The sequence below is a fragment of the Bombina bombina genome, chromosome 9 (genome assembly GCF_027579735.1).
Source record: "Bombina bombina isolate aBomBom1 chromosome 9, aBomBom1.pri, whole genome shotgun sequence".
Taxonomy (NCBI): domain Eukaryota; kingdom Metazoa; phylum Chordata; class Amphibia; order Anura; family Bombinatoridae; genus Bombina; species Bombina bombina.
The window spans coordinates 246,807,611-246,825,306 of record NC_069507.1 but is presented as its reverse complement, the minus strand read 5'-3'; the positions used below and the strand labels follow the sequence as shown (position 1 = coordinate 246,825,306).

Sequence of the window (17,696 nt, the reverse complement as noted above, 5' to 3'; positions counted from 1 at the left end):
AGTGCATGGAAGTGATAGGTTTGATGGTAGCGGCAATGGACATAGTTCCTTTTGTGCGCATTCATCTAAGACCATTACAACTGTTCATGCTCAGTCAGTGGAATGGGGACTATTCAGACTTGTCTCCGAAGATACAAGTAAATCAGAAGACCAGAGACTCACTCCGTTGGTGGCTGTCCCTGGACAACCTGTCACAAGGGATGACCTTCCGCAGACCAGAGTGGGTCATTGTCACGACCGACGCCAGTCTGATGGGCTGGGGCGCGGTCTGGGGATCCCTGAAAGCTCAGGGTCTTTGGTCTCGGGTAGAATCTCTTCTACCGATAAATATTCTGGAACTGAGAGCGATATTCAATGCTCTCAAAGCTTGGCCTCAGCTAGCGAGGGCCAAGTTCATACGGTTTCGATCAAGACGACATGACAACTGTTGCGTACATCAACCATCAGGGGGGAACAAGGAGTTCCCTAGCGATGGAAGAAGTGACCAAAATCATTCTATGGGCGGAGTCTCACTCCTGCCACCTGTCTGCTATCCACATCCCAAGAGTGGAAAGTTGGGAAGCGGTTTTTCTGAGTCGTCAGACATTGCATCCGGGGGAGTGGGAACTCCATCCGGAAATCTTTGCCCAAGTCACTCAACCGTGGGGCATTCCAGACGTGGATCTGATGGCCTCTCGTCAGAACTTCAGAGTTCCTTACTACGGGTCCAGATCCAGGGATCCCAAGGCGGCTCTAGTGGATGCACTAGTAGCACCTTGGACCTTCAAACTAGCTTATGTGTTCCCGCCGTTTCCTCTCATCCCCAGGCTGGTAGCCAGGATCAAAGGAGAGGGCGTCGGTGATCTTGATAGCTCCTGCGTGGCCACGCAGGACTTGGTATGCAGATCTGGTGAATATGTCATCGGCTCCACCATGGAAGCTACCTTTGAGACGAGACCTTCTTGTTCTAGGTCCGTTCGACCCACTCCAGCTGACTGCTTGGAGATTGAACGCTTGATCTTATCAAAGCGAGGGTTCTCAGATTCTGGTATTGATACTCTTGTTCAGGCCTGAAAGCCTGTAACCAGAAAAATTTACCACATATTTTGGGAAAAATATATCTGTTGGTGTGAATCTACAGGATTCCCTTGGGACAAGGTTAAGATTCCTAAGAGTCTATCCTTCCTTCGAGAAGGATTGGAAAAAGGATTATCTGCAAGTTCCTTGATGGGACAGATTTCTGCCTTGTCTGTGTTACTTCACAAAAAGCTGGCAGCTGTGCCAGATGTTCTAGCCTTTGTTCAGGCTCTGGTTAGAATCAAGCCTGTTTACAAACCTTTGACTCCTCCTCGGAGTCTCAACCTAGTTCTTTCAGTTCTTCAGGGGGTTCCGTTTGAACCCTTACATTCCGTTGATATTAAGTTATTATCTTGGAAAGTTTTGTTTTTGGTTGCAATTTCTTCTGCTAGAAGAGTTTCAGAATTATCTGCTCTGCAGTGTTCTTCTCCTTATCTGGGGTTCCATGCAGATAAGGTGGTTTTGCGTACTAAACCTGGTTTTCTTCCAAAAGTTGTTTCTAACAAAAACATTAACCAGGAGATAGTTGTGCCTTCTTTGTGTCCTAATCCAGTTTCAAAGATGGAACGTTTGTTGCACAACTTGGATGTAGTTCGTGCTCTCAAATTTTACTTAGCAGCTACTAAGGATTTCAGACAAACTTCGTCTTTGTTTGTTGTTTATTCTGGTAAACGGAGAGGTTAAAAAGCAAATTCTACCTCTCTCTCCTTCTGGATTAAAAGCATTATCCGATTGGCTTATGAGACTGCCGGACGGCAGCCTCCTGAAAGAATCACAGCTCACTCCACTAGGGCTGTGGCTTCCACATGGGCCTTCAAGAACGAGGCTTCTGTTGATCAGATATGTTAGGCAGCGACTTGGTCTTCACTGCACACTTTTACTAAATTTTACAAATTTGATACTTTTGCTTCTTCTGAGGCTATTTTTGGGAGAAAGGTTTTGCAAGCCGTGGTGCCTTCCATTTAGGTGACCTGATTTGCTCCCTCCCTTCATCCGTGTCCTAAAGCTTTGGTATTGGTTCCCACAAGTAAGGATGACGCCGTGGACCGGACACACCTATGTTGGAGAAAACAGAATTTATGTTTACCTGATAAATTACTTTCTCCAACGGTGTGTCCGGTCCACGGCCCGCCCTGGTTTTTTTAATCAGGTCTGATAATTTATTTTCTTTAACTACAGTCACCACGGTAACATATGGTTTCTCCTATGCAAATATTCCTCCTTAACGTCGGTCGAATGACTGGGGTAGGCGGAGCCTAGGAGGGATCATGTGACCAGCTTTGCTGGGCTCTTTGCCATTTCCTGTTGGGGAAGAGAATATCCCACAAGTAAGGATGACGCCGTGGACCGGACACACCGTTGGAGAAAGTAATTTATCAGGTAAACATAAATTCTGTTTTTCTTCATTCTCTTGGTATCTTTATTTGAAAAGCAGGAGTGTAAAGCTAAAGTTAGAAAGTTGCTTAAAATCCCTGCTCTATCTGAATCATGAAATAAACAAATTAGGTTTCCTATCCCTTGACAGACAGTTTGATGTCCCTATCGCTGGCTCTTTTCTTTGTTCAATAAAACAAAAATAATTGTATTTTCCTGCAGATTTAAACCACCAGCATCTTCTGTTGTGCTGACTGTTGGTGTGACATTGTATAGTGTGATCGTCCCCCTTGCGAGTTCTGTATATCCGGCAGGATGAGGGTCTGACACACATTGCAGCGTAGCCTGGTTTGAAGCCCAGCTGGCAACGATAAAAAGGGCACTTTGTTAAGTGTTTTCCTCAGCCCCTGATTTGTTGTTAGTTGTATTTCCTGATACGCTGGTCTGAAACGAATGCAGCGATCGTTTACACTTCCTTATGCAGCATCCTGAAGTTAGTTCTTGTCCAAGTGCTGAATACTACAGTTTAATCATTTCTTTTATGTCACAGGACTGCAAAATAGATTTGTTTTTCTTTTTATTTAGCACTTTTTGCCTCAATATGTTTCAGTAATTACCTTGGCTCCACTGTCTGGTAAAATGACACATTTTAACTTGTAAGGTGAAATATTTAAAGGGACATTATGGGACAAAAATTACATTCTCTAACGTTAGAGACCCTGCAACTCTGTGTTTAATCCTGCAGATGTGTTAAACACATAAAGTGCTGCTATAAGGCAACTGTTCTGTACTAACAATAAATGCAGCAACGTAAGGCATGTATTTTTTTTTCTCACTATAATCGCCTATAAAACTTTTATAGAATACATTAGGTAAAATAGTTTCCCCCCCATAGACAATCAAGGCTTTTAAAGATATACACTATATGGCCAAGAGTATGTGCACAGCCCTCCTAATTACAGAGTTCTGGTGCTTCAGTCACACCCTTTGCTAACAAGTGAATAAAACCCAACACATAGCCATGAAATCTCCATAAAGAAACACTGGCAGTACAATAAGTCATACTGAAAATCTCTGCATAAATAATGATGCCACCATTGCTACACGTCAGTTCGTGAAATGTCTGCCCATGGGCCAAGAACACTTGGTTGCGACGAGTTTAGTGTGAACTTGAGTGGCCTGCACAAAGCCCTGACCTCAAACACATTAAACACCCGTGGGATGGATGGAACGCTGATTGGCAGCCAGACCTTCGTGTCTAACATCAGTGCCTGGCCTGTAGCACCGGCAGTACCGGGGCTTAGCCTCACGCGCATGTATAAAAGAAGATCCACAGCCAGCGCTGTCTGGGCTGCCCGCTGTTTTTTTAGAATGGTGATTCTCCAATGGAGAAGAGCGAGGCTCAGACTCGAAATAAATCATTTTGTAGTAAAACTGGGACTGTCCAGCAGGACTTCGTAGCTGTGGGAAACCTTCCAGGATTCACAGTAGAGAGATCTCTATGTTCACTGAGCTGCCTAAATGTGCGTTCCCAATTTAACTAGACACAAATAGCACGTGAATTCCTGCTGCCTGTTTCCGAGATAAGCAGTGTTATGTGAGACTCTCCATACTTCTACCGAGCTTTAAATACTTCTATTGCTCTATTGTAAGAGCTTTAAGAAACTTAATTTACCAGCTGATATAGGCCCATTTGGCTAACTCTATTTTCTTGGTTCTCACAGTGGTGGGACTTGTGTTTTTCACCACAAAGTAAAATTAAACCCTTCTTGCTTTTGTGTAAACACTGTGCTTGTCATACACTCTCTCTGACACCAAAATACAAATTCTGTAACCTGCAAATGCTTCAAAACAAATGGCTGGTTTAGGATTTTTAGCATTTTGTAACCCTAGTTAAAGATTTAGTTTTCTTTCATGTAATTGGCAAGAGTCCATGAGCTAGTGACGTATGGGATATACAATCCTACCAGGAGGGGCAAAGTTTTCCAAACTTCAAAATGCCTATAAATACACCCCTCACCACACCCACAATTCAGTTTTACAAACTTTGCCTCCTATGGAGGTGGTTAAGTTTGTGCTTGATTGCTTCTAAGCATTCTGAAGCCCAATTCCTTTCAGAGTACAATGTTTGTCAGAGGGACGTGAAGGGAGTATCGCCTATTAATTTTATGGTTTCCCTCGCAGGAAATCTTTTCAAGGCTTCTCTGTTATTGGTCGTAGTGATTCATCTCCTACCTCCCTTTTCAGATCAACGATATACTTTTATATACCATTACCTCTGCTGATAGTTTTCAGTACTAGTTTGGCTATCTGCTATATGTGGATGGGTGTCTTTCGGTAAGTATGTATCATTATTTGACACTTTCAGATATGGTTTGGCGCTTTATGTATTAATATAAAGTTGTATATATATGTATTTTACTTATATTTGCCATGAGTCCGGTCTATGTGTATTTCCCTTTGAAGTCTAGCAGTTTTGTTATGGGGATCATGTTTTAGGAAGTTTGTCTTACCTGGGATATAGTCTTTTTTTTTTTTTTTTCTCCAAATTTGACTTGTTTTTTTCTTTGAAAACTTATTTTTATTGCATCATTCTTGACGCAAGACTTTTTTAGCGCGAATGTGCATCTGTAATGACGCAAGTATGTCATTTCCTGCATCTTAGTTGACGCAGGTTGTTTGGCACGAAATTGTGTTTATGACGTGAGTTGCCTCATTTCCGGATGTTTGTTGGCGCCAAAAATGTTTTTCAATTTTTTGCTTTGTGAGACATACTTGCCGCCAAAAAAAAAATTTAATTTTATTTTACCCCGCTTCCTATATGCTCCTTGCCTTCTTTATGCTCAGAGGGCTATGCTATTTTCTTTTTTGTCAAGTTTAGCGTTGGAATTTTTTCCCAATCCTTAAACTGCTATATGTGGAAATAAGATATTTCTGTTTAAATGTTATTTTTTCTTTTACATTTTTACAAAATGTCTCAGTCTGATCCTGTCTCAGAAGCTGCTGTAGGAACCATGCTACCTGAACATAGTTCTACCAAAGCTAAGTGTATCTTTTTATATCTCCAGCTATAGTATGTAACAGTTATCATAAGCTTTTGCATGCAGAAAAGGTTTCTATTAGTGCTAGTACAGTATCTGTTGTTCCTTAATCATCTAAAGTACATGATATCTCTGTTGATATGACAAATTATATTGCTGATGCGATACAGAAGGCTATGGCTGCAATACCGCCTTCAAATAAACGTAAAAGGTCTTTTAAAACTTTTCATAACCCTGATGAAATTTGTAATGACTGACAACATACTGATATATCCACCTTAGATGAGGATCTCTCTGATTCGGAAAATCCTACTTCAGACATTGACACTGATAAAACAACTTATCTTTTTAAGATTGAGTATATTCGTTCTTTGTTTAAAGAAGTGTTGATAACTTTGGATAATGAGGAGTCTGGACCACTTGATAATAAATCCAGTAAACGTTTAAATTTGGTCTATAAACCTCCTTTGATTACTCCTGAGGTTTTTCCTGTTCCTGATGCTATTTCTGATGTGATTGCTAAGGAATGGTCGAAGACTGGTACTTATTTTGTTCCTTCTTCAAGGGTTAAAAAGTTGTTTACTTTGCGAGTGGCTAAGTTAGAGTTTTGGCGAAAAGTCCCTAAGGTTGATGGGGCTAATTCTACTCTTGTTAAGCATACTACTATTCCTATGGAAGATAGTACCTCTTTTAAGGATCCTTTAGATAGGAAAATTGAATCTTATCTAAGGAAAGCTTATTTATATTCTGGCTAGTTTCTCAGACCTGCTATTTCTATGGCTGATGTTGCGGCTGCATCAACTTTTTAGTTGGATTGCTTAGCACATCGGGGAAAAAAGATTCTGATTTACATAGCATTGTTAGTTTGCTTCAACATGCTAATCATTTTTCTGTGATGCAAGTCTCACAGGTTGGGTAGCTGTCTGGGGGTCTCTGACAGCACAAGGAGTTTGGAATCCTCAAGAGGCGAGGTTACCAATCAATATTTTAGAACTCCGTGCTATTTTCAGGGCTATTCAGGCTTGGCCTCTATTAAAGAGAGAATCATCCATTCGTTTTCAGACAGAAAATATCACAACTGTGGCATATGTCAATCATCAGGGTGGGACTCAGTCCTTTAGCAATTAAAGAAGTATCTTGGATACTTTCTTGGGCGGAATCCAACTCCTTTCTAATTTCTGTGATACATATCCCAGGTGTAAACAATTGGGAAGTGGATTATCTCAGTTGTCAGTCTTTACATCCAGATGTATTTTGTCAGATTGTACAGATGTGGGGTCTTCCCGAAATAGATCTGATGGCTTCCCATCTAAAGAGATGGTGGATGCGTTAGCAGTTCCTTGGTTTTACCAACCTGCTTACATTTTTCTACATTTAGATCTTCTTCCAAGGGTGATCTCCAAGATCATAATGTAACAATCGCATGTGTTTCTGATAGCACCAGCATGGCCTCACAGGTTTTGGTATGCGGATCTTGTTCGGATGTCCAGTTACCAACTTTGGGCACTTCCTTTAAGGCCAGACCTTCTGTCTCAAGGGCCGTTTTTCCATCAGGATCTCAAATTGCTAAATTTGAAGGTATGGCAATTGAACGCTTAGTCATAGAGGTTTTTCTGACTCAGTGATTAATACTATGCTACAGGCTCGTAAGTCTGTTTCAAGGAAGATTTATTGGGTTTGGAAAATCTATATTTCATGGTATTTTTCTCATAAATTCTTTTGGCATTCTTTTAGAATTCCTAGAATTTTACGGTTTCTTCAGGATGGTTTGGATAAAGGTTTGTCTGCAAGTACTTTGAAGGGACAAATCTCTGCTCTTTCTGTTTTATTTCATAGAAAGATTGCTTCACTTCCTGATATTCACTGTTTTGTTCAGGCTTTGGTTCGTATCAAACCTGTTATTAAATCAATCTCTCATCCTTGGAGTCTTAATTTGGTTTTAAAGGCTTTGCAGGCTCCTCCTTTTGAGCCTTTACATTCTTTGGATATTAAACTACTTTCTTGGAAAGTGTTATTTCTTTTGGCTATCTCTCCAGCTAGAAGAGTTTCTGAATTATCTGCTCTCTTGTGAGTCTCCTTTTCTGATTTTCCATCAGGATAAGGCTGTTTTGCGGACTTTGTTTAAATTTCTTCCTAAGGTTGTGAATTCTAACAATATTAGTAGAGAAATAATTGTTCCTTCCTTGTGTCCTAAGAATACTCTTGAAAGATCTTTACATTCTTTGGATGTTGTAAGAGCTTTGAAATATTATGTCAAAGCTACTAAAGATTTCAGGAATACTTCTAGTCTATTTGTTGTTTTTCTGGTCCTAGGAAAGGTCAGAAAGCCTCTGCCATTTCTTTGGCATCTTGGTTAAAACTTTTGATTCATAAGGCTTATTTAGAGGCGGGACAGTCTCCGCCTCAGAGAAATACAGGTCATTCTACTAGATCAGTCTCCACTTCCTGGGCTTTTAAGAATGAAGCTTCGGTTGATCAGATTTGCAAAGCAGCAACTTGGTCTTCTTTGCATACATTTACTAAATTTTACTATTTTGACGCATTTGCTTCTTCTGAAGCAGTCTTTGGTAAAAAAAAAAAGTTCTTCAGGCAGCTGTCTCAGTTTGATTCTTCTGCTTATGATTTAAGTTTTTTTCTTGAAATTTATGTGAAATTTATGAGACTTATTTTTTTGTGGATTTATTTTTTTCAGCAGAAAAAGCCGTTTTTATTTTATCCCTCCCTTTCTAGTGACTCTTCTGTGGTCTTCCACATCTTAGGTATTTCTATTCCATACGTCACTAGCTCATGGATTACATGAAAGAAAACATAATTTATGTAAGAACTTACCTGATAAATTAATTTATTTCATATTGGCAAGAGTCCATGAGGCCCACCTTTTTTTGGTGGTTATGATTTTTGTATTAAAGCACAATTTTATTTCCAGTTCCTCATTTTGTATGCTTTTTTTTTTCTCCTTATTTTATCAGCCCACTACTTGGCTATTTATTAAACTGAATTGTGGGTGTGGTGAGGGGTGTATTTATAGGCATTTTGAGGTTTGTGAAACTTTGCCCCTCCTGGTAGGATTGTATATCCCATACATCACTAGCTCATGGACTTATGCCAATATGAAATAAATGAATTTATCAGGTAAGTTCTTACATAAATTATGTTTTTGGCCCCTTTGGGGAGGTTGGCACAACTCACTTTTTACACAAATACAAGAAATGTTTAATCTTCTTTTTAATATCTGCAATTACAAATTGCTTTGCAAAAGTAGACAAAATACACTTTGCATGCTTCCTGAGCTTTTATTCATGCCTAGGAAAAATACATTTGATAATAGAAGTTTATTTTCAAGGATGTTTAAAATTGCAAGCTCTATCGAAACCATAAACGATGACTTTATTTATTCTTTAGGGTCCAGTGGCCGAAAACCACATCTCCTGGTGGGCTGTGTTTGGTCATGTACAGTGTACACAGGAGCTCGTGGGCGGTACCTCTAAAACTGGGTGGGGTAACCTGTAATGTGCACATTGTGTTTAGTATTCAGCATCCCTTTAATTTACTGTTTATTTTGGAATGAGCGAGCATCGCCTTCATTTCAGGCACATACTGTAGCGCCAGAGCTCAACATGACTCTCTGCTCCAAAACCTTTTGTCTCTGCTTGGCTATAAACTGGGGTATCCTATTCTATACACAAAGCATCCAGGTCTATTTCTTTGGAATAGTTTATTGCTATGACCTGAACCTGGTATGGAACTTGATACTAAGGGAATAACAAAATATTTCACTGTGTCAGGGCCCCACCTGTTATTGTGGAGAAGGGCTGACATCTGGGTGAACGCCCTGAAAACCTCCAGGAAATGGACAAATTGGAGGTACGAAACATCAGTGCAGTGTTAGGAAAGTAAAATGGACATTTTTTTTTTACACGTGTGCGAATGTTTTAGTTTACGCTACAGCTCCACTATACAAATGTGTTTGTTCTTTTGTTATATCTGTATACAGCATATCCTGTTGGGATTTCTAACACGCTGAGTGCACTGATTTTTCTTCTTTCATGTTGTTTAAAAAAAAACATTGGGACCTATTTTTAACTCCGGGTGTGTTGCAACCATTTTTGTAAATCAGAACCAGATTAAAGGGACTTTTTTTTTCTATCTGCATTGTATATCAGCAACTACTAAGAATTGTGTTGAAAAAGATCTGATTGTAAAATAAGTGAGTTTCAAAAAGTATGTAACACTGATGTTTTGTTAGCAAGATTTGCATTGTTATGCAGTTCATGGACACACACATTCAACATCATCTCCTTTTGGCGTGTACAATTAAAAACAAGGTCCTCCACTGATAAGTCAGTTGAACACTGTGTAGCAAGTTGCAGTGTCAATGATACTGTATCATGCAAGATGCTCTCCAGTCTTTCTGAACACAGTTTCAGATTTACATTACAGAAAAAAAATATGCAAATAACTAATGAAAGTATATAAAATAGTTTTAAATATGTTATAGAAAATATAGTTTTGCTATTTTAGTGTCCCTTTAATTGTTTAGTGAATCTCCCCCATAAAGACACCAAATTGTCCCAAAACTAAACAAAACCTCAGACCAGGACACACAATACAACAAACCCATTGATGCTTCTTAATAACAAGATGACAAGTCATAGCTCTCTGATGATTTTGAATTGTGTACAAAAAGCTAGATTGTTCTGTAAACGGCAACCCACTGCCATTTATCTGCCGTTATTCCTGGTCGTGGGCACTATGGGTCCCTTGTGCTGTTGCCGCAGAGCTAAGGTGTGTGTGTGTGTGTGTATATGTGTATATATATATATATATATATATATATATATATATAATCTGAGTGGGGTGCAATGTGAAGCAGTGTTTTGCAGTTCCTTTTGGCAGTCAGTGAGTTAAAAGGGCTTAGGAAAATGTAAAGTGCCTGAATATATATGCAGTTAAATTACCTGTGCACCCCCCGTAGTGCAGGTATTGGCAGCTAATCTGTAAAGCTATGTGTAAGTCATTTTTAAGCATGTAGGTAAATTAGCGGTGATCTACCCAGGCTGTTTAAGCATACTGTTCCCTAATCCGATAATAAATATTTCAAAATTCACAGGCCTGTGTGAGAGTTACTGACATTTAAAGGGACCTGGAAATTACGTTTTACCATTACTTCATCCCTGCAGTATTTGTAGTAAAGATTTGTCGGTACTTTTATGATTGTCACATAAATGAAATGAATATTAAAGCATTTTTTACACTTGTATATATCAGTGATTAAGCATGTAATGGCAAATTGTCTTCACAGAAAATACCTTTTAAAAGTTTATTAAACTGTCACTGGGATAAACTACTTGACAAACCTTGTGATAGTGTTTATCTCCATTGATTATGGAAAATAGGATTTAGCTAAAAATAATTTTCCTCACTGCTCCAAGTAATTACTATGTATTGTGTAGCTGGTTCTAGCAATTTGCTGCATACTTAGGTTACAGAATGGAAATTTCTGCTTCTAGGGAGCATAGGGCAAGCGCAGGTTTTACAGAAAAAAGCAATTTTAACATCAAAAAGAAGCAAAATTAAAGGGATTTTATACAGTGCTCTTTTGGTAAAAACATATGTTAAATCAAAGTAAACATAAAAAGGATCAGATTGGGTAAAAAACACATCAAATAACTTACTTGATTTCTTCAAAAAGTAGCACTTAAAAATTCTCAGTATAGTCCCTGCCCCCAGTGTTATTAGAGTGGAGAATTTGGGAAACCTAAGTTTTTATTCTGTCATTTCTGGGCATAAGCACATCGGACTCCCTGTTATCTAGTTTATTCACTAGCCTAGCAGTTTTATGACTTTAGGCTAAGATAAAGGCTGTGACACACAGAGCGGCATGGCGCGCAGCGTGATGATGCGGCTCTGCGCGCTCAGTTTGTCCTGCCTTTTCTTCTCTGCAAGCTTATCCGCGTCAGGTCGCGTAACTGAGCACTCAGAGTTTAAATATGTAAACTTCAGAAGCAATGCGGCGCAAAGCAGCTGCTTCACCTCGTGCCACATCGCTTGCAGTGTGCCACAGCCCTTATGCTTCCTGCAAAGGCTCCTCCTCCTTGTAGGGCTGTGACAGGAAGTAAAATACACTGCACAAATATAGTATAAAAAATAAATAGAAGGTAAAATCCATTTAAATTATTAATACATTATACTGATGTTCCTACTTTCACTCTTTGTATTGGTTTCTGTTTGTGAAACCTATAATTGCATAAACATACAGTGCATTTGGCTCCTCCTCTCACACAGGATCCTCCCCAAACAAAGTACTGCTCCCGGGTCCTACAGATAAAATATAAGTATGGCTAACCGGTTTTGTGACCTTGTTAGTAACAGATGATATCATGTGCACAGCGCTTTGTATTCACCAGATATTACTGGGGATTGATGTGCTTATCGCATATGCAGAGTCGTATCAAACACTCCTTTTTAATCAGTGAGCAACTATGGGAGAGCAAAGTTTATTGCTAGTGATATTCTTGGAAGCGCCACTGACGGTCATCTTTGCCTGATTTCTCAAAATGGGGGGGGGGGGGGGGGAGTTGTCTGGCTGCAGATCAGAATGGTGCAGAAGAGATTTTATTTATGTCAAATCAAGCTCACAGAAAAGTGTCCCCTTTATTATGGCAATGGTAGCGCCTATTGAGGGTAATTTTTATATTATTATTTACTTATTAACATCCAGTGAAGGTTTGTGTGTAAAAATAGTTTCCTAGAGAGGCTACAGTCTCTTCAAAATGTTGCAAATAGCCTAAACCTTAATGTAGCTGTATAGAAAATGTTAATCTTACAGTTAACGGATCTGAAAGAACTCACCGGGTCATTTTGTCATTTTGCAAGTCATTAATAAATTGATGAATTTAAATGCATTACATTTTTCTGAAGCCTTCCATTAGATTAAAGGGATACTGAACCCAATTTTTTTTTCTTTCACGATTCATATAGAGCATGCAATTTTAAGCAGCTTTCTAATTTATTCCTACTATCAGTTTTTCATTGTTCTCTTGCTATCTTTATTTGAAAAGGCAGGAATGAAAGCTTTGGAGTCAGCCTATTTTTCATTCAGTACCCTGGATAGGGCTTGCTGATTGGTGCCTGCATTTAGCCATCCAATCAGTAGGCACAACCCAGGTTTTCAACCTAAAATGGGCCGACTACAAAGCTTTTATTCCTGCTTTTTCAAATAAAGATAGCAAGAGAATGAAGACAAATTGATAATAGAAGTAAATTAGAAAGCTGCATGCTGTATCTGAATCATGAAAGAAAAAAAAATTGGGTTTAGTATCCCTTTAACATATCAGCAGAATCTGAACGTTGATTAACACCTTATCTGCTGCAGTTGTTTTTAAATGGCCTGCCACTGTCATTATGTTATCAAAATCTTTATTTATGGCTGCAGCAGAAATAAGATGATCTGCCATGTGCTATTCCAGTTTTCAGAATGGGAAATCCACAATTTTCAGAGCTACATTACCTGTTATATTGTACGTATAGTGCTGAAGACACGTGCACGCTCCCGAGCCTACCTCAATATGCTCTGATGGAAAGGAGTTAAGTGTAAATTCCCTATCTCAGGCACAAAAGTTTACTTTTTTGTTTCATGTCTCTTTAAGAAAAATGAGCAAAGTTTCCTTTAAACTTAAAAATGAGGAGATGTCACTGGAACTTGTGTAGTTTGTCAGCTGTGACACAGAAATTCTAATGAGTGTAGCTGTCACTAATTGCTTTTTCTTCTCCCAGTAGGTGCAGAACAGCTGCTAGACACACACTGCTGGGGACAAGTTTTCGGTAAGGAGCTTGGGAGGCGGGTGCACAGTACAGTGGAGTAGATTTACTAATAACCCTCTTCTGCTATGTTCTTCTGAGAACCCTTCACTACAGACTGGATAGAGGTGTGAGCTTTAGTGAATAGTTCCATATGTGCTGGAGAGACGAGAAAGGGCATCTAGGGAATCGATCGCAATATCATGATAGAAACATTGCAACACTGGCCTAGATTCATGAAACGTGAGCACGGGATGATTTTCCTTAGTCTCAGATTCTGCCATCACTGCATATTAACTTACACAGGGCGTTAGGCTTCTCCTACAGCTGTTAGATTGTAAGCTCTTTTGTCCAGGGTCCTCATTTCTGTCTGGGCTCTATCAAATCTTACATTATCTGGATCTTTCTTGGAAAGCGTTGATTATATTGTAATGTAGCTGTCTTTTCTGCACATCAAGAACCTCCTATAGCAATACAAACCGCTCTCAAGATCAAATTTTATTTTCTATCATTTTAAGGGACCTGGCTTTAGAGAATCCTTAGTCACATCTGTCCCCAGCCTTCTCCCCTAAAGCAGATTACCAGGTACCTGTGCTCAGATGAGGGTCTAGTAAATAATTATACAGATTGTGACAGCAGCAGACAAACATATTAATCGTTACTAATTGTGTAACAGAGAATGTGATCAAATCGTGTTAGTGAGAAAAGCATTTTATATATTTTGTAAAAAAATAAATAAATCCAGAAAATGATGGCTTATTTCATAGAAGAAACTGGTTTTGGTTAATGATTCTCAGCTATAAATCTGTAGAGCTGGAGATACTGCCTATTAAATGCCATTATCATATCAGTAACATGAAAGTACAAGCGTTTTAGTCTTATTTACACTGTACTTATCTGCACAATCGGTTCAAGCACCACTCTGCTTCTATTCTTTTATATCTGAACTTGTTCTATTTTTTTTTTTTTTATCTGCACGTTTATCTGACGTTAAAGGGGCAGTCTAGTAAAAATTAAACTTACATGATTCAGATAGGGCAACAACCTTCCAATTTACTTTTATCATCAAATTTGCTTTGTTCTCTTTGTATTCTTTTTTTGAAAGCTAAATCTAGTTGGTCTATATGCTAATCTCTAAGCCCTTGAAGGCCACATCTTATCTCAGTGCATTTTGACAGTTTTTCACAGCTAGACAGTGCTAGTTCATGTGTGTCATATAGATAACATTGTGCTCACTCCAGTGGAGGCACTGATTGGCTAAAATGCAAGTCTGTCAAAAGCACTGAAATAAGGGGGCAGTCTGGAGAGGCTTAGATACAAGGTAAAGCGTATTAATATAACCGTGTTGGTTATGCAAAACTGAGGAATGGGTAATAAAGGGATTATCTTTTTAAACAATAACAATTCTGGTGTAGACTCTCCTTTTTAATGTCCATTTTAGTAATATCTCTGACACAGGGTTTCTTGCATTATTTGGGTGACCTGGAAGACTTAGAAAATGCATTGTACAACTAGGTAAATACCCCACCTATACGTGCTAGTAACAAGCCGGTTTATCACAGGCTCCTTCCGATAACTGATTCCTCCGCTCTGGGTGAATTGAAAGTTGCCAAATGTCTAAACAATAAATGGAATCATACTTCTAGAATCACATCATTGTGTCTTCAGTCTTTTTACTTATTATACTGAAGTCTTTGTTGAGAGCACATTACAGGGAGGTGCCCGATACAATCTGACAATAACATAATTATGTAACCTTTTTGCTTGACAAGTGAGTGAGTAGAACAATTGACCTCATATAATAGTATTAAAGGGCTGGTTACTTTTTTTTTTTTTAGTTAACCCTTCCTTTCCTTATTTATTCTCTCTGAAAATAAATGTGTTCAGAGCGCCTCAAATGGGCTAGGTGTTGTACAATGTGTAGAGTGTGTATTTAGAAATATTTCATTTATTACCACTGTACCCACTGTGGCATGTTTTATTCTTGTGTAAAGTACTAGATTTACAATCAAAATATTTCTAAATACACACTCTACACATTGTACAACACCTAGCCCACTTGAGGCGCTCTGAACACATTTATTTTCTTAGTACATTTTCCAAGCTAGCTAGTTAGCCCACTGTTCAGAGCTATAGGTGCTCGTCTTTGGCGCTATACCCCATCAAAATCCTCATTGTTCTCTCCTCTTCCTCTTTTTATCCTTTTATTTTATTTTTTTCTTCTCTGAAGATTATTTTTTAAAATTATAAGCATAACATGAGCTCATTACAGCATTAATTTAAATGTTTATAGACCCACTGCCTCTTTCCTGGGTCCCTAACCTACAGCCACCCTTGCTGGTCGTTTACTAAATAGACTGAAATTCAAGTAAAGGTGTCGCACACATGTTGTGATTTTTCCCTATATTGAGAAACCAAACATTCTACCCATACCAGATAGTTTGTGTCCCATTCTGACACTATGGGCTAAATGTAATATGCTGGATTTGCACCTTTTCTGCTATGTCGCACAGGATCGCATAAGCGACCCGACTGACACATATATAAGAAACAGAAACCCACTTATTCTTCCTCTCCACCTCCTCAGATGTGGTGAGATCAATCACCCGACACTCGCTCTTCAGGGTAATTGACATTCCCTGCTACCCTATCTGGTTGCACTGGAGCAGGGGGCAGCATTGCACGTGGCAATTTCAGTGCAAGTGGCCATTTCAGGTAGTCCGGTTCACTACAGGGATAGTACATATAGCCCTATATGATGAACATTTTTACAAATATTCCTATATCCACAGTTGTAGTGCTCAAGAAATATGCACTCACCTGAGCATACATCAGTATACTGTTATGGAAATAAATGAAGTTTCAATAATGGAGACAAAGAAAGACGGAGAGAAGTGAAATTGATCTTATAAATAAATATTTTTTTTTTATTGTACACTCCGTTTGAAAGTTTAATTGTGACTTCCTTTTCCTTTATAAATAGAAGGTGCAAAACAAAATAATTGGGGTGGTTGTCTGGTTGCAAGTCACTAACTTTGGTTTTGCTGTGCTGGAATGTCACTTGGTACAAAGCACTCACTGCACTCTGGGACGCTCAGTGTTTGCATATCCTGGAACCAGCTAGTATGTGATTGTCTTGTATTATATTATCCTGCCTGTGCACTGGCGCTCCCTGTGGAGCCAACCTATTTCTGTGGTGATCCCAGATTCAAGAGAGCCTGATCCCGCTGATCTACTGGGCTTTAATCTGAAGCTGGTCTAGATCTGCTATATCTCCCTTGCTGGGGAAGCATTTGGTTTGGGCATTGTTATCCTGAAGCACAAACTGGCTCAGTTATTCCCACTAACCAGCTGTAGATTATGACACATTTTTATTCTATTTCTTCACAAACCAGGTGCCCCTTGGCATGAAAGGAATGAAATAAACAATAGTGACCTTAAGACTGTAATATAAAATGTAGAACATTATTTTTCCTAATTAGCAGTGGTTATCAGTTGGCAAACTGCAAAACAATGAAGTTTCTGTTGGGTGGAATCTGGCTATTGAAAAACAATTGCAGAAAACAAGGTGTTAATATGTTCTGAAAATGTTACACTTGGCCATTGTTCATCACTGACTGCACGATGAAGTCAAGGGTACCGGTCTCGCTTTCTGCTATCTGCATCTGTTTTCACTTATTAGACATCATATTTTCATGAAACGATGTAATTTGTTTTTCTTAGAAAATATATGCCACAAATGTTTTATGTCAGCGCCAATTGAGTGCAGTGCAGATCAGCGCAGGATCACAAATGGTGCACAATCCTATCTTAGAGCTGAGCCAGCGAAGGTTACAGGAAGGGAATTTTAATATCATTTGGCTGACGGGAAGAGAAGAAACGTTTATATTTGTCTGTGTTAAATTATAAAATAAATTGTTCTGCAGGAGCTGTCCTCCCATCTGAGTTGTCTAATGGTCACCGCGTTACAACAGAAGGGTAAATTTGTTAGGGAATTTGCTTTAACCAAGATTTTGCTTTTTTTATGTGAGTATTAATAAGACTGTGTCTTCTCTATTTTACTTTGTTTTTTAAGGGGTCTGTCTCTCGACTGCAATACAGTGCAAGTGTTGTTAACAACATTACAGTTACTTATGGAACATTTACTGTGGATGTTTTGCAATGCAGTTGTACGTGGATGTTACAGAGGGTTTACGGGTCACTGTGACCTCACACCGTGGCAATATCAAGCACAACAGAGATACAAGTGTCTGAGTTGTATGCTCTAGCTGCAAAAGAAAGAAAATATGTCTACAGGACCAGTAAATACAGTAGATTTGCATAATAAACAAATGCACAATAAAAAGACAATGCAAAAGCTCTTAGGGGGCGATTTATCAAGCTCAGGCAGAGAGGGACGCACATACGTGCCCTTGTCAGCCGCTG

The 17,696-nt window shown here is 39.0% G+C and overlaps 1 protein-coding gene across 7 annotated transcripts in view; it reads left to right on the top strand.

Moving 5' to 3' along the window:
• The window catches only part of ADD3 (adducin 3), a 248,812-nt gene that overhangs the window by 61,946 nt on the left and 169,170 nt on the right, over positions 1-17,696 (top strand). For 4 of the 7 annotated variants that reach the window (XM_053692759.1, XM_053692767.1, XM_053692760.1 and 1 more), the window contains exon 2: positions 13,248-13,295. The exons of 2 other annotated variants lie outside the window; for them this stretch is intronic. The gene's annotated coding sequence lies outside the window, so the exon portion shown is untranslated. The remainder of the gene's footprint in view (positions 1-13,247; positions 13,296-17,696) is intronic. One more of the 7 variants, XM_053692762.1, reaches the window with a different exon arrangement.